The 16,548-nt window shown below is 43.7% G+C and overlaps 1 protein-coding gene across 1 annotated transcript in view; it reads right to left on the bottom strand.

The window, feature by feature from the left end:
* The window catches only part of ADRA1B (adrenoceptor alpha 1B), a 49,015-nt gene that overhangs the window by 1,399 nt on the left and 31,068 nt on the right, over positions 1-16,548 (bottom strand). The gene's annotated exons all lie outside the window — the stretch shown is intronic.

Genomic DNA, 16,548 nt, shown 5'->3' with positions numbered 1-16,548 from the left:
ATGCTCAAAATATTAGGGAGTCAAATAAATTACAATGAAAACCACAAAGAGATACAACGTATCTGTTAGGCTGGCAAAAATCAGAAAGCTGGAGAGTGCTAGATGTAGGTAGGGTTGTGGGGACAGGGGGGAGCCTTCTGCACGGCTGGTGGGGGCACAGGCTGTGCAGCGGTACTGGAGACTCTGGCCCCACTTGGTCTCATTAATTATATATACAGACTTCTTGACCCCGCAGTTCTGCTCCAGGGCATAGATCTCAAAGAACTTTCGCACAGGTCCATAAGGGGACATGCATGAGTATATTCAGAGCTGTGCTGCTTATGGTGACAGAGAGTTGGCGAGAACCTAGGTGTCCCTCACTGGGAATTATGGAAAAGTAGAGTGGGGTAGATGCCTAGCACGGCCACTGTGTCGCACTTAGAGCCCTGGGTGGCATGTGCATATAGCTCTATGGAAAGATCTTAAAAACATCATTCTTTATGAACAAATAGGAAACAGAATGGAGATTTACAACATAATACTATTTAAGTAACACACCAAAAACCACACACATTTTGCAAAAAAACTTCAAATAATGTCAAACACAAAATAGTTGCCTAAGGGTGTAGGCAGAGGGAAATGGAAATAAAAGGAAATAAATCAATAAAATACAATGAGGTGCTATGATGGAGAAACATGATTAACTCGCCCCTCAATTTCAGAGCTAAAAATATTTTATGGCAATATTAAATTAAAAACAATTTCCATTTTAAATGCAAGGCAACTAAGACTTGGAGAGAGTAAATGACTTGCCCCAGGTTACACGGCATGTTGGTAGTATAGCTGGGATTTAAACTAAATTCTGTTTGAATACAAAATATGTTTTTGTTTATTTTTATTTATTTATTTATTTTCTTTTAAAAGATTTTATTTATTTATTTGACAGAGAGAGACACAGTGAGAGAGAGAGAGCACAGGAGGGGGAGAGGGAGAGGGAGAAGCAGGCTTCCTGCTGAGCAGGGAGCCCAATGCGGGGCTCCATCCCAGGACCCCGGGATCACGACCTGAGCCGGAGGCAGATGCTTAACAACCGAGCCACCCAGGCGCCCACAAAATATGATTTTAAAATGCTATTTATAATACCCTTTGTGGAAAAATGAGAAAATACAAAAAAGCAAAAAGAAAAAAAAATATTTTGAAAGCACACACAACCCCGCAATGCAGAGAGATCACATTTGGTGCATATACCTTCAGATTTTTTTTCCTGTTGTATATATATCTTTAAATGTTTTGATAAATGCAATTATACTTTATAGGACCTTCCTTCCTTCCTCTCTTCCTCTCTTCCTCCCTCCTTTCCCTCCCTTCCTTCTTTCCTTCCTTCCTTCCTTTTTTGTTACTTCAAACCATGTCCCTGGGCTCCTGGTGCAGGGTTAAGCCAGGCAAGGGTTTAAACTTAGAAAGAGGATTATCCAGGGATGCCTGGGTGACTCAGTTGATTAAGTGTCCGACTCTTGATTTCGGCTCAGGTCACGATCTCAGGATCTTGAGATCAAGCCCCACGCTGGGCTCCATGCTCAGCGTGGAGTCTGCTTGAGAGTCTCTCTCTCTCCTTCTCCCTCTACTCCTGCCTCCTCTAAATAAACTCTTAAAAAAAAAAAAAAAGGAAAGAGGGCTACCCATACATGAATGTAAGTGCTAATTATACAGGTACTGATTCTTTTCTTTTCTTTTCTTTTCTTTTAAGTTTCTTTAAGTAATCTCTGCACCCAACGTGGGGCTCAAACTCACAACCCTGAGATCAAGAAGCGCATGCTGTACCGACTGAGCCAGCCAAGCAACCTGAATCAGTTGGGGAAACGTGGGAGTGGGCTAGATTCTTGGTTTGCTTTGGGGAGGCAGATGAGGGCGCCACTTCGTGGTCTGATCTGTGACAAGGCCGGCCCCATTAGGTTTTCATCCCCCCCTCCCAGATACTCCTTTGGATTAAGACGCTGTATGGAAGGCTCCGGCTGAAGTGCACATTTGGCATGTGAACACTTAGTACCCATGACCAGATGAGTTGTCTCTGTCCATGGGGATGTTCTGGTTTCTGTCACTGAGTCTGAAGGGCATAGGCACTGGTCTTGACAGATTCAAAACTGGAGAATAAATTTTGGGAGAAGTGGAGAGAAGGTGGAAAAGCTAGGAAACCTTGTGCATTACCCTGGAGGGTAAATGCTAATGGAGCGTGTACACAGGCAGGCACACCGCCCTAATGAGGACACGTAGGGTCCAGGGCTGGGGATGCACAGATAGTCATGCGGCAGTGAGGAGATCAAGAGTAGGACAGCTTGCTGAAAACAAACTCGTAACTTTGCTTGCCAACCCCATTGAATTTGACAGTAAAATATAGATGGCTTAATGGGGATACATCCTTAGGGACTGGCTCTTTTAAAGGATACACTAACAACAATAATGCCAATGGCTGATATTCTTCAGACCCACTGTTTATATTGTGTGTGTGCTCTGTAGAGGGCTTGTGCTAAACCTTCATACCATCAGCCCATTTAATTATCACAATAATCCTTTGATGCATGTACTATTGTCGGTCTCATTTTATGGATCGGGACACCAACATATGAGAGTAGTAGCTATTTCCATATTTATTTATTTATTTATTTATTTATTTATTTATTTTTAAAGATTTTATTTATTTATTTGATAGAGACACAGCGAGAGAGGGAACACAATCAGGGGGAGTGGGAGAGAGAAGCAGGCTTCCCGCTGAGCGGGGAGCCCGATGTGGGGCTCGATCCCAGGACCCTGAGACCATGACCTGAGCCGAAGGCAGACGCTTAACAACTGAGCCACCCAGGCGCCCGCTATTTCCATATTTATACATCTATCCGTTTGCTCATTCATTCATTCCATAAATACTGAGTTCCTGCTAAGTGCCGGGCATGAGGCCAAGCTGCAGGGATCCAGAGATGACTTGGGGTGTGGCCTCCGGCCCCGGGCAGCCCACAGACCAGTGGGGAGGCAGATGTGTTAACAGGTCATTGCAACAGAATACCTGTGACATCACGATAGCGGCATAAATGTTACTCTGTCCTCCTATGCCCACGTGGCATTTCTTTCTGGTTCTTCTTCACCTCCCTCATACTGGAAACCCCTTATCAAGGATAAAGACGGGCTGGATCTTTGCCTTTATTTTCTTACAAAGTATTCTTCAAGGACTATGGCTCTGAGAAGTATTCAGCCAAAAGTAAGGGGATGATGCTGACTTTTTTCATAGCATTTATTTATAGCCATATTGTGAGTTTGGGCTTCCTGAGCTACTAGTTCTTCTGAGACGGACATTCTCTGCATTCCATTCTTTGCCTACCTGTGTCACCCTTCTGCCGACTTAGGCAATGTGATCCTGTGGCTTGAATACAGGGTGTGGGATCACTCAGACCTAGTTTTGAGTCCCCTTTTTTGGTGTACTGGCTGTTGACTTTAGAAAAGTTAATTGGCCTCCATTTTCTCATCCATAAATTGGAGATAGTATCTGTTCCATAGGGTTATTTTGGACACAAGAAAATGTCCATGTAAAATACTTGACACGGGGATAATAAATAATAAATAGTGGCCATTTTCTAAAAATACTTTATATCCTGGCCCAGTCAGGAGTCTTCTCCAGGAACTCTGCTCTGATGAGCCCCTCCCAACTCACATTGACTTCTTCATTCTGTATTCCACAGAAGATACACAATCACATCTTATTCTGTTATTTTACTGTTTGCCTGTTAAAGTTGTAAAGCCATCCCAGGGCTGGCTGAGTCCTCGCTCACCACTCAGACTTTAAATTCCTTCTGGGCAAGGACTACCTCTTCATTTCTTTTCTTTCCCTCTCCAGATTTGTATATTTTTATTACAAAAATAACAGATGGAGAGGTGAATAGAGGGAGCACAGGATTTTTAGAGCAGTGAAACTACTCTCTATGATGTTATAATGGCAGATACATGTCATTATACATTTGTCCAAACCCATAGCATGTGTAACACCAAGAGTGAGCTCTAATGTAAACTATGGACTTTGGGTGACAATGATGTGTCGTGAGGTTCATCCATTGTAGCAAATGAACTTCTCTGGTAGGGGCTGGTGATAATGGCAGAGGCTGTGCATGTGTGAGGGCAGCGGGTGTGAGGGAAATCTCAGGACCTTCCTGTCAATTTGGGTGTGAATATAAAACTGCTCTAAAAAATAGTCTATTAAAAAACCTCACTTGGGGTGCCTTGCTAGCTCAGTCGGTAGAGCATGCGATTCTTGATCTTAGAGTTGTAAGTTTGAGCCCCACATTGGGTGTAGAGATTACTTAAAAATGAAATCTTAAAAAAAAAATATAGCAACCACCTCATTTACTTAAAATAAAGAGTGATACATACTGATTTTTAAAAAATTACATTACAAAAAAAATTCTATATAATATAAATTAAAAATTCTTCTCCATTCAGATAGAGGACCAGAGTTCACAGTTTTATTTTTATCCTTTTAGATTTTTTTTTTTAATGGGGTCATACACGTACCTTTCCCCAAATTTCTTTCTTCACTTAGAATATGTATAAGACAGGGGTGTCTGGGTGGCCTAGTCGGTTAAGTGTCTGACTCTTGGTTTCAGCTCAGGTGGTGATCTCAGGGTTGTGAGATCCAGACCCACGTCAGGCTCTGAGTTCAGCGCAGAGTCGGCTTGGGATTTTCTCTCCCTCTCCCTCTGCCCCTCCCTCCCATGCGCTCACATACTCTCTCTCTCTAAAGTGAATAAATAAATCTGAAAAAAAAATATTTATTTATATTTAATTTAAATATATATTATTTATATTTAATTTATGCACATGTATATGTATATAAAACATTTCCCCACATCAGAACATTACATCCTATGGTCTGGATATATACTAGTTTAACGTTCTCCAACCTTAATTCTTTTCTAATGATAGTCAAGTAGTGATTTCCAATTTTGGCTGTTACAAACTGTAGTAATGAAAAGCCTTATGCGTTTTGCTTTTTGTGTGTTTGAGTGTTTCTGTAGGATCTACTCCTCCATGAGGAACCACTGAGTCAGTGGCACATTTAAGTGCTGACAGCTAGCCAAATCGCCTTCTGAGCTAGTTATACCAATTCACCTTCCCATTGGCTGTGTATGATTGTGATATTTTCTCTCCACATCTGCAACTCTGGCTTTGGTCAGTCTTTAATCCTCACTTGTCTGAAAGCTGAATAATGACTTTGCCCTCTTGTTCCCTTTGCATTCTGTTTTATTTTGTCCTCCTGCAGACCCCAGTATTACATGCCCACCCTGAGCAAACCCTCAGTGACCTCTGATAGGGAGTCTCTTTCCTTATTAGAATTGGACTCCTTAGGATAGAATCCAGGCTGTCTCACCAGCAGCCAAGTGACCTTGGGCAGGTTTTTACAGTGTCCCTAAGTCTCAGTTTTCTCATCAGTAAAATGGGGCTAATAATGGTACAATGCCTCTGGGTTATTTTGAGAATTAAGAAGGTAAAACATGTAAAGTCCTTATTAGCACTCAGGGTACCAGGAGCCTGCCACCCAATCAACTTTGCATTAATGCTAATTAACCAAATAATTCTTTTTTTTTTTAGATTTATTTATATATTTTTGTGAGGGAGAGAAAGAGAGAGCACGAGTGGGAGGGGCAGAGGGAGAGGGAGAGAGAATCTGACGGAGTCTCCGCACTTAGAGCGGAGCTGGACTTGGGGCTCCATCTCATGAGCCTGAGATCACGACCTGAGCCAAAACCAAGAGTCAAATGCTTAACTGACTGCTCCACCCAAGCACCCCAACCAAATAATTCTTATTCTTGTCAATCACCGATTGGGCTGGAAATCTAATTACAGGAAGTCTATAGGTGGGACCTATGTTTGGTAACTCGATGTATCATTCTGAATGAGTTGCTTTCCCTTTCTGGGCCTCACTTTCCCTCCTTTAGTTGACTGGTTTGATCTGGGTTCTCTCCATGAAGCCAGAGATGGAAGCCCTGCCCATCCTTGCTGGGACGTGCCCTCTTCTCTAGACCCACCACAGGGGGGCAGTGTGTGTCAAGGGCTAGCCGAGCGGCCTCTCGGATTCCAAGCATATTTCTGCCCCTTCTCTCTGCCCCTCCCCCCAGCTGCACAGAAGCCACTGGTCCGAGGGGTCTTGTTTGCTACACGGGGTGGTCCGGATGCCGCCAAGAAGCCGTAGCTAATTAGGGAAGGTGCTGAGCCTCTTTGGCGTGAAAGAGGATCAGTGACAGGGATCTTTTCTCCTGGGCACCCAAACAGACCTTTGGGGACCCAAAAAGCCGTGAAGAGAGGGAAGCAAGGAAATGCAGTTCCAGGAAGCCTGCTCTCTCTGCTTTAGGTCAGGGCTGTGTCAGCCTTTCTGACAAGGCCACCAGCTCGTAGTGCATGTCCTTGAGCCTACCTCCACTTCTCTTGCTCATGAAATGCTGTGATGTTCCTTGCCCTGCATCTTAGAATCCTGGCTTGACAGGGCCAGGAAAACTTCCTTAACAGAAGCTCAGTGAGGGTGAGGGTCTTGCTCAAGGTCACTCAGCTGGTGACTAGCAGAGTGACTGCCAGAACATGTTCAAGCATCATTCATTTGATTCAACAAACGTTGATTCAACAAACGTGCAGGTCAGTGGTTAGGGACCTGTTCAGACGTCTTAAGGAGGTAGATCTGGGTTCAAGTGCTGACTCTGGAGAAGCTACTTGAGCTCAGTGAGGCTCAGATTCCTGGAAAATGGGGATAGTGATAGTTCTTTTCTGTGTGGAGGAGATGAACTTGGGCTCGGTAAGTGCCAGGCATGTCAAAAGCACCCAATAAGTACAACTATTCTGACGGCTTCAAACACAGCCACTACTATTACTGCCAACACTGTTGTTAACGCAGTATTACTGCTGCAAAGATGAGGAATGTGGCAAAGAGCACAGGATCTCCTGTGCCGCCTGGGTGTGGGGACTCCCACCCTATGCTCTGTCCAACACAGACCCGAGGATGGGCACCCTATGGTTCTCAAACATGCTGAAATTGCATGCAGTGTTCACTCGTTTTTCTGGGAAAGAAACTGTCTCAAGTCTGGAGCCCCCTCAGCACCAGTTACTCAATGCTTTTCTTTAGATCAACTAATTTTTGGTGTCTAAACTAAACATTTTTTAGGAAGCTTTCTGTCACTATTTTTTAATTGGCACCACTTGTTATAAATAGAATGTCATAGTAGAGAAAAATAAGATGAAAAAAATGATATTAGTATCTCTGGATTGCTCCAGACAGTGGTGGGCCTGAGGCCTGCTCTCTTTTTCAAAAAGGGAGATTAGCTGGGGTTGCGGGGTATTAACTACTTGCTAAACTAAGAGGAATTCCACTTTGAGGAACTCAAGGGATTGAGGGAAAAGTGAACAGGGAAAAATTTTCTCACGGGAGAACCCAGCCCGGAGCACGTGGTAGCTGCTGAATAAATATTTGCTCAATGACCGACTGATCTACTGAGTATGTGATTCAGTTTCTTGTGCCATCTCTAGCTGTCATTTCTTTCTTTCTTTTTTTTTTTTTTTTAAAGATTTTATTTATTTATTTGACAGAGAGACACAGTGAGAGAGGGAACACAAGCAGGGGGGAGTGGGAGAGGGAGAAGCAGACTTCCCACCGAGCAGGGAGCCCGATGCGGGGCTCGATCCCAGGACCCCGGGATCATGACCCGAGCTGAAGGCAGATGCTTAACGACTGAGCCACCCAGGCGCCCCTCTAGCTGTCATTTCAAGCTATCCTGCACACTAGCTCAAATCCCTAGTGAATTTGAGCAGAGGTCTAGGAGCAGCCCGGGAAACGTTGTGGCTCCTACTGAGGCCTTTTAACCAGATCCAATGGGACAACATGTCATTGGAACACTTCTACCTGGGTGGGGAGCGTAGGAGGTGGAGCTGGTGGGGGGGGGGGTACCTCTGAGAGTTTAGCAGATGGTGCAGTGAGCCCACCCATGCCACTTGGGTTTTGCCTGCCTGAGGGCAAGGGCGATTTAGAGGGATTGGGAAGTGTAAGGCTCAAAAGCCAAGGCTGAGCGGGATCTACTTGGGGAGAAGTATTTCTTGGCTGGATGTGGTCCCAGTGGGTCACCGTTAAAATGCCATTCAACAAATCAGAGCAGTGAACACAAGGTCTCAACCCTCTGTGAGCCTCCAGTCTTCAAAACCACAGGGTGCGTTTGTGGAGTAGTGGCTACCATTTGACAAGCTCTTACTCTGTGCCAGTCACCGAGGAAATGCTTAATCTCCGGTGCTTTCCGCCTATGTTCCCAAGCAGCCCAGCATGGCTGTGCCCGGCGTAGCGCTAGGGGGCGCCATTCCACACGGTCGTCTACAGCACTTCTAGGTAACTGTGGCCAACCTGCATGCGCCCCCTGGAGGCCATGACCATTACACTCTGGGGAATGGAAGGTAAGTCGCTGGATGTCACAGAGCCAGTGGGTGATAGAGTTAGAATTTGAATGCAGGCCGCCTTTGACAGAAGCTGTCAATCACCACCAAGATAGTACATGGGGAGACAAAATATGCATGTGGATATGGATAAAGGACTGAAGGATACACGTGGAAGGAGACGTCTACAGTGTTTATGCTTGGGTGGTAGAATCATGGGTGAATTTCCCCTCTGTGTGCTTTTCGGTGTTTTCCAAAATTTTCTCCATAAACTTGAATTATTTTGTAATTGGGAAAAATCCAATGAATATTATTTAAAAAATAAGAAGTAACCCAAAAGATACGGTGCTTATTGGGTCCTTGTGATGTGTCGGCCAACTTCCCTAGACTCTATTTCATTTAATTCCTACAGTAGCCTGTGAGTAGTGGGATTATCCCTACTTTCCAGATGAAGAACTGGAGATGCAGGTGGAGGTGGCACTTGTCCAAGGCCTTCATTAAACAGTGGTTGGAGGAATGACCAACAGGTGGCCTTGGAGATGCCCCAGGACATGGGGACCTAAAGCATCCAGCAGGGGCTGGGTGGCTTGTAACATGCCCCCGGGCACTGACATTCTGAGACTCTAGGATTATAGATTTGATTTGACCCTATTTCACAGAATCAGACAAGCTGATGACCTCAGGGGAGCCAGTGGGTGGTAAAACCATTTTGATCAACTTGTAAATTGAGTGGAACTCCTTTTCAACATGGCTCCTATGAGGAGCACTTAGCTACACCTACAGCCAAGCCAAGTCTCCCCAGCTGAAACAGTTTGGCGCAATAAAAACTCAAAAAATTTGAATAGCTGCTAATCTTTCAGCACTAGTTTTATAAAGGAGGTTTCCTTGGATTTGGAAATTCCCTTTGAGGTTTTCCATTTTTATTTGCCACTTAACCCTGGAATGAGATCATAAAGTTGTCCAACAAATACAATAGCTTTGGGGCCAACAGACCCATGCTAAGTTTTAAAGCAAACGAGACAATAATAGTCACCAGAGCCACCATTTACAATGACCTAGGAACCGGTTATCAGGTACTATATTTTATACACATTTGCTCATGCAGTCCTTCCAGGAGCATTGCTATTACTGTATCTCATTTTACAGATGAAGCAACTGAGGTTTAAGAGATTAACAAAGTCACCTGTCTAGTAAGGATTAAAATCCAACTTTGAAGTCTGGGTTCTTACTCACTGTTCAATAATAAGAAAAAGAAGCTTCTATTCATATCCTTAAGCACCAGGCAATTTCTCCCTCAACTGGGAACAATCTCTCTCTTTGCTGAATTGTCAAAGCACTTTATCCGAACCCCCAAGTATGGCATTTATCACTTTCTACCTTGAATTACAGTTGCTGAGGGCTGTGCCTCATCTCTTCTGATTAGACTGTGAGCTTCTAGAAGAGAGAGTTCATGTCTGATTTTTCTCTTTCCCTAGGGCCTAGCACAGTGCCTGACACATGACAGGCACTCAGCCAACATGTGTTACAGGAATGATAATCGTAATACAAATAATAAAACTGAAATATGTTAGCCCCTAGCTACTCAAAGTGAGGTTCATGGATAAACAGCCTCCATATCACCTGGGTGCATGTTAGAAATGCAGAACCTCAGTGATCCAATGAATCAGGATCTGCTTTTTTAACCAGGTCCCGGGGTGAAAAGCATTGCTTTAGCTCATGTTACAATTTTCCTTTTAAAATTGTTTTCCTGGGTATCTTGGGATTCATGGATGAGCAGCGGCTGGGCTGAAAGCCACCTCACCATGAGGTTGACACTCTTGGCCCAAACCCTCTAGCGCGCTGCTCCTATAGTTTATAGGATAAAGTTCAAACTGCTGAGCCTGGAATTTAAGGCCTTCTCAACTTGGCTGCAATGGATCGAATCTTCACAACATGAGTTGACTTTTCTGGCTCCTTTCCCTTTATTCACACTGTCCACTGGTCTGAGATGCCTTCTGCTCTCCCCTCCTCCTCTCCATCCTTTCCAGGCCTGGCTCAGATTCCTCCTACACACAACCACAGCCCACCCTACGTGGCTTCCTCGGAAGTGTAAAAGCATGAGGAGGGAATGAACGGTCCATGAAGACCTGCTAAGATCCAGGTGACCTGCACACCTTACCTAATTTCACCCTCCCAACAGGCAGGAGGAGAGGTGGGTTGTCTAATTCTCATTTCTCAATGACAGATGTGGAAATCAAGTCTCCAAGGGAATGGAATTCACCCAAGGTCACACAGCCATAAATGGCAGAGCTGGGATTCAGACCCAAATCTGCCTGGTCCAAGTCTGGGCATTGCCTCTGAACTCTTAAAACACCTCTGGGGTGGGGGAAGTCTAGAATTGTTTACTTGTTATTTGTCATGGTGTCTTACATATATTTTATCTGGCCATTAAGATGCCAGGATCTAGAAACCAAGAGTTTTATGTCACTCTACTCCAGTGGTTCTTAACCTGCCAATGCTGGTTATGCAGATAACTTAGCACCATCTAATTTGAGGGGCTCACAGACCCACTGAATCCCATCCATGGGTACCCAGGAGGTGCACCATCACCAGATTAAGAGTCTTTGCTATTTGCTGCACAGATTCCTATCATAACAATTGTTGGACTTAGCTGAGAGTCCATCTCCCTTATTTACAAGATCCTCAAGGCCAGGGTCTATCTTACTCATCTTGGTTTCTCTAGCACCTAACACTGAGCTTGCCTTATAGTGAATGTGTAAAAACATTTGTTGAGCATATAACCTCTTCTTCACGTGCCTACGCCAGTTTCAGATTCATAGGAGGTGCTGAATAAATGGTTGTGGAGTGATTCCCTTGCTTATGCCTTGCTTCCTTCCTTTTCTTTCTTTCTTTAAGTGGTAACCACATGCCAACACCCAGTTCAGTTCCCATCTCCTTCCTGGAACCTTCCCCGACTGCTCTAGGCCTCTTCTTTATTTCTCATCAGAACAGAGTCTCAGCACATAGATTAATATGGGACGCCATTCTTAAGGGATGTGCCCCTTGTCTGCTCAGGCAGCGTCAAAGCACCTTGAAGAGGGGGTCTGTGCCCTATACTGGGCATGCAATCAGTGCCATCAATTACCCACTGATTAACTGATTGGCACATTTCATCTTCCAGGAGGGAAGCTACCTCCTGGTATAGGCCCAGAGTTAAGAGGAGATGGGATGGAGTGGTTTCCACAGCACTTAAGGGCCCATCTTTGATACCGAACTGAGTGTGTTCCATGCTTTGACCTCACTGGAAATAGCAATTTCCCTGAAGATCGCTTTTAGAAACTGAGTATTAGTGGGACCTATGTGAAGGAAGCTACAAAACTTTATAAAGGGGCATAAAAAGGAGACATGTATAAATGGAGAGACATAGCTTGCTTTAGTACAGGAAGTCTCTATTCAGGAGAACTTCAGTTCTCCCCAAGTTAACCAGTAAATTCGAGACAACCTCATTAAAATGCCAACAGGATGGTTTTTTTTTTTTGCGGGGGGGCACTAAATGATCCAAATATATAGAAGAATATGGAATATGGAAGAATAACCATGAAAAAAATAGAAGAATATATATATTGAATATATATAGAATTAATAAATATATATAGAATGAATGAATATATATAGAATGAATATATATAGAAGAATATGGAAGATGGAAGAATAACTATAAAAAAATAGAAGAATATATATATATTGAATATATATAGAATGAATGAGTATATATAGAATGAATGAATATATATAGAATGAATATATATAGAAGAATATGGAAGATGGAAGAATAACTATAAAAAATAGAAGAATATATATATATTGAATATATATAGAATGAATGAATATATATAGAATGAATGAATATATATAGAGTGAATATATATAGAAGAATATGGAAGATGGAAGAATAACCATGAAAAAAAATAGCCAGTTTAATTGAAATAAATAAAGAATGGTGGTCTTGGGAAGATGGGTAAACCCACTCCTACAGATATTAAAACCTACCATAAAATCACAGTAATTAAAAAAATACCAGGGGTGCCTGGGTGGCTCAGTTGGTTAAGTGTCTGCCTTTGGCTCAGGTCATGATCCCTGGGTCCTAGAATTGTGATCGATTGAGCCCCCTATTGGGCTCCCTGCTTAGTGAGAGGAGTCTGTTTCTCCCTCCGCCTCTGCCCCTCCCCCCTGCCCGCGCCCACTCTCTCTTTCTCTCTCTCAAATAAATAAATAAAATCTTTTTTTTTTTTTAAAGATTTTATTTATTTATTTGAGAGAGAGAGAGAGAGAGCACATGAGAGGGGGAGGGTCAGAGGGAGAAGAAGACTCCCCGCTGAGCGGGGAGCCCCATACAGGACTCGATCCCAGGACTCTAGGATCATGACCTGAGCCGAAGGCAGTCGCTTACCAACTGAGCCACCCAGGCGCCCTAAATAAATAAAATCTTAAAAAAAAAAAAAATACCAGAGCAGGAAGTGCAAGAAAAGGCAGATAGATCAATGAAATTATATACTTTAGAAAGAGAGCCAACTATCCATGAGAATGTATATGCCATTTCAATGTTTATGGGAAAGAAGAGATGATTCTCTAGGCAGTGTTGGGACACCAGGCTGGCTAGTTAGAAACAAATAAAACCAGATCCCTACTTTATTTCTTAATCAAAATAAACCCAGATGCATCCAAGATTTTAAGTATAAGAATTATTAAAATATTCGAAGATGTAAGTGAATGTTTTTATAATTTTGAAATAGGAAAGGACTTTTAAAGCATGACAGAAGTTCAGGATCTGCAAAGAAAAGCATTGATGAGTTTGCCTAGACATTTCGATAAGGTTACAAACTTTGAAAACAAAGTTAAAGGAAGAATTGAGAGAAATACTTGTAATTCAAACAGTAGTAAAAGGAGTAATATTTCCAAGACACAAAGCTCTCTTTCAAATCAATCTCAGAAAAAATAGCTCAGTAGAAAACAAAGCAAATCATTATGGATAAGCAAATAACAAAAATTAGTACAACAGACAGCTAGTGAATTAGTGAAAATGTAGTAAAATTCCTTTACAAAATAAATAAGGTTAAATTAAACAACAGCAAAATATTTCAGGTCTATTAGTTTGGAATATATTAAAATATTGCTTATGCTCAATCTGGCAAAGGTGTGTGAAACAGACCTTTTTGTATATTCTGGGTAGGAGTGTAGATTTTGGGTGGAAAATTGGCATTATCTAAAAAAACTAAAATGAGCATAGCTGATCTAAGTACTCTATGTCCAGGAATTTATCTTACAGAAGAACTCTTAAAAGAGAGAGATAAAAGTACAAGGAACTGCAGTAACGTCCCCTCCAAATAGGAAATTACCTAAATTTCTAACAATAGGGGATTTTGAAATGAGCCATGTATTATCACACAACGAAAAATCACACATTATTAAAATGGTGAGCTAAGTCTACAAGGAATGATATCCATGACAGAATTAATTAGAAAGAAGTAAGTTTCAGGAAACAATGCCTTCTATGATCTGTTTTTATAAAGAAACTCTGTGTGTGTGTGGTGAGTGTGTGTGTGTGTGTGTGTTTGTGTGTGTGAGTGTGCACAGCATGTTCACAGAAAAAGCGATCTGGGTGAATATATACCAAATTGTTCTTGGTGGTTATTTCTGAAGGATGGGTTTATGGGAAGACTTTCACTTTGTATTTAGGATTATTTTTGCAGTGAACGAACATTGCTTTTGTCATGAAAGAGAGAGAGCAAGAGAGGAATTGAGAGGGAAGGGGGACGGAGAGGGAAGGGGGAGGGAGAGGGAGGAGGAGGGAGAGAGAAAGGTTGAGCATGTAGGGGAAGAAAAGGGCCAAAGTACCGTGAGTAGCTAGCAGATCATCACCTTTCTGGGCTCCCCTTTCTTCACGTAATGCAATGAGGGGGCTACCAGGCCCCCTCCTTCTCAGATTCTAAGCTGTGTGTTCCTTTGGTTTTAGAGGTGGAATGAAAATGAGGGGCAAAGGTACAGACATACACCTGCAGCCAGCGTCTCCGAGCCCAGAACAAACCGGCCTCGCATACTCGCTCCTTCCTTCCGAGGCACACGTGAGCCTGCCGCTGGGTGGAGAGGCTCGGTGTGTTTGGATGAAAGGCTCCATGAGAGAACAAGGACAATTACTGGCCTTGGGGAATCAGATGGTGAAATGGTGAGATTGGGCCACTTAGGCCATTAGGCTCCGTGCGAGGCTTTTCATCCCTTCCCTCAGCAGCTGTCTGCCGACTTCCCTGCCCTCCTCTCTCTGACTCATCCCTCTGTTCTGTCCTTTGGCTGGTGATAATCAAAACTGCCCCCTATTTCCAAACTGGTTTGCAGGCTCAGGTTGGGCCTGGGACCCACGGACAGCACATCATCTCTTTTCCACTTGCCTGGTCTGGGCTGGGACCCGCTCTTCCCTGCGGGGGGGGGCCTGCAGCCCTCAGAGCTTCTCAACCACGGAGTGAGTGATGATGCTACTCCGCTGTCTCCAGGCTGTCCTGTCTTTTCGCCAGAGCCCTCTCCTGCCTTTGTGCATCTCGAGAGCTAGGCACATTGCTGGCCTCGTGAATACTGTATAATAAAATGATTAGTCTTTGCTGCTGAATGCATGCCACTCTCCAGATTTTTGCAAAGTGGGACTTTATCTTGCTTCTCAATCTAGGTTCACAGGCACGCCACAAAAATGACCCTGAAATTCCAGCCCTTTCTCAGAGCGCAAAGTCTCCTCGCTGCTAGGAAACTTTCCAGGTAGAAGTGCCTGAAGGACAGAGAGCTGGCTGGGTTTGCTGAGGCCACGTGAGAATGTTTTCTGGGAATTTCCGTGAAGACAGGACTGGGTGGGTTCAATATTTATGGCCTGTGCTGTTTATATATGTGTAGCCCAGATGTCAGCTGGGAGCCTTCCTGCCCCTTGAAAGCGAGGTGGGATTATCTTGAGTGTCCCTTTTCCTTAACTATGTCAAGTCCAAAATCCTCCCTTCAAAGTCTCTGGATTCCTAGTGTGGGGCAGCAATAACCTTCAGAAAGGTGATGATCTGCTAGCTACTCACGCCTCTCCTGCTTCTTGGGCTCCATTTCCCTTGACAGCCTGCTCTGCTTATCCCACCTCGAGGCAATGATCCCACAAGAGGAACATCACCTGCACCAACCATTTGAAGCACTACTTAATGCTGGGCTCTCTGCTCCCCTCCTTGCCCCTCCCATGTTAGCTCCTCTTTTCCCAGATTGCTCCAAGAGTTCCAAATTCTTTGCTTTTTCTTTTCTTTCATTCTTAAGGTGAGCATTTCTCTTCTCTCTTCCAGTTGTTTTGACATCGGCTTTGTGGAGGGCAGCAGGGAGGGGACAGTTGGGGACAGTGATTGAGGGAGATGGGTTTCAATTTCCACTTTCAGCTCTAATTAAGATGTTTCCCAAAGACAGGTCCTTTCTTCACAGAAAATCTAGATTTTCAGAGAACACAATTTTCTCCATCTCTTCCCATGTAAATAAATGCTCCATTCCGTTTGATGGAGATTTGTAGATCACTGCCCTTGCTTTGCTGCATTTCGTAGCAAGTCTTTACTGAGCACTTCCTAGGTGCCTGGAACCGGCCGAGAATTTAATCCAGGAGATTAACATTGACTGGGGAAGCAAGGAGATTTCAAGGATGATTTTATTCAGTCTCCCCCAAGCCACGAGGTGCCCATTTTATGGATGAAAGACTATGGCTTAGAGTGATTTAGGAAATTGCTCAAGATTACAGAGTGGTGGAGACGGAATTCAATTCCAGGCCTGACACCAGAGCAACTGATGTTTCTGCTACCTCAGTGCTGATTCCCACAGACCGGAGACTGGTTATTTCCCCGGAACATTCTATGTGAGGGTGCTGGAAGAAAACCCAGAGGCGCTGGTTACGCGGAGGCATGGAGAGACGTGTGTGGGTGATGGTTTGGGAAGGAGGTGTTATTTGACTTTGCCACTTTCAGAGAACTTTCCTGCAAAAAACAATTCCATCCTCACACGTTTTGAGGAGCCAGGAACTGGAAGGGCAAGGAGTCCTCTTTGTGGGAGGGGTGCGGTGGGGTTGCAATGGCAATGAAGCAAGTGTGTTTTAGA

This window comes from Halichoerus grypus, chromosome 2, assembly GCF_964656455.1.
Source record: "Halichoerus grypus chromosome 2, mHalGry1.hap1.1, whole genome shotgun sequence".
Lineage (NCBI taxonomy): Eukaryota > Metazoa > Chordata > Mammalia > Carnivora > Phocidae > Halichoerus > Halichoerus grypus.
This window is presented reverse-complemented; position numbering and strand designations above follow the sequence as displayed.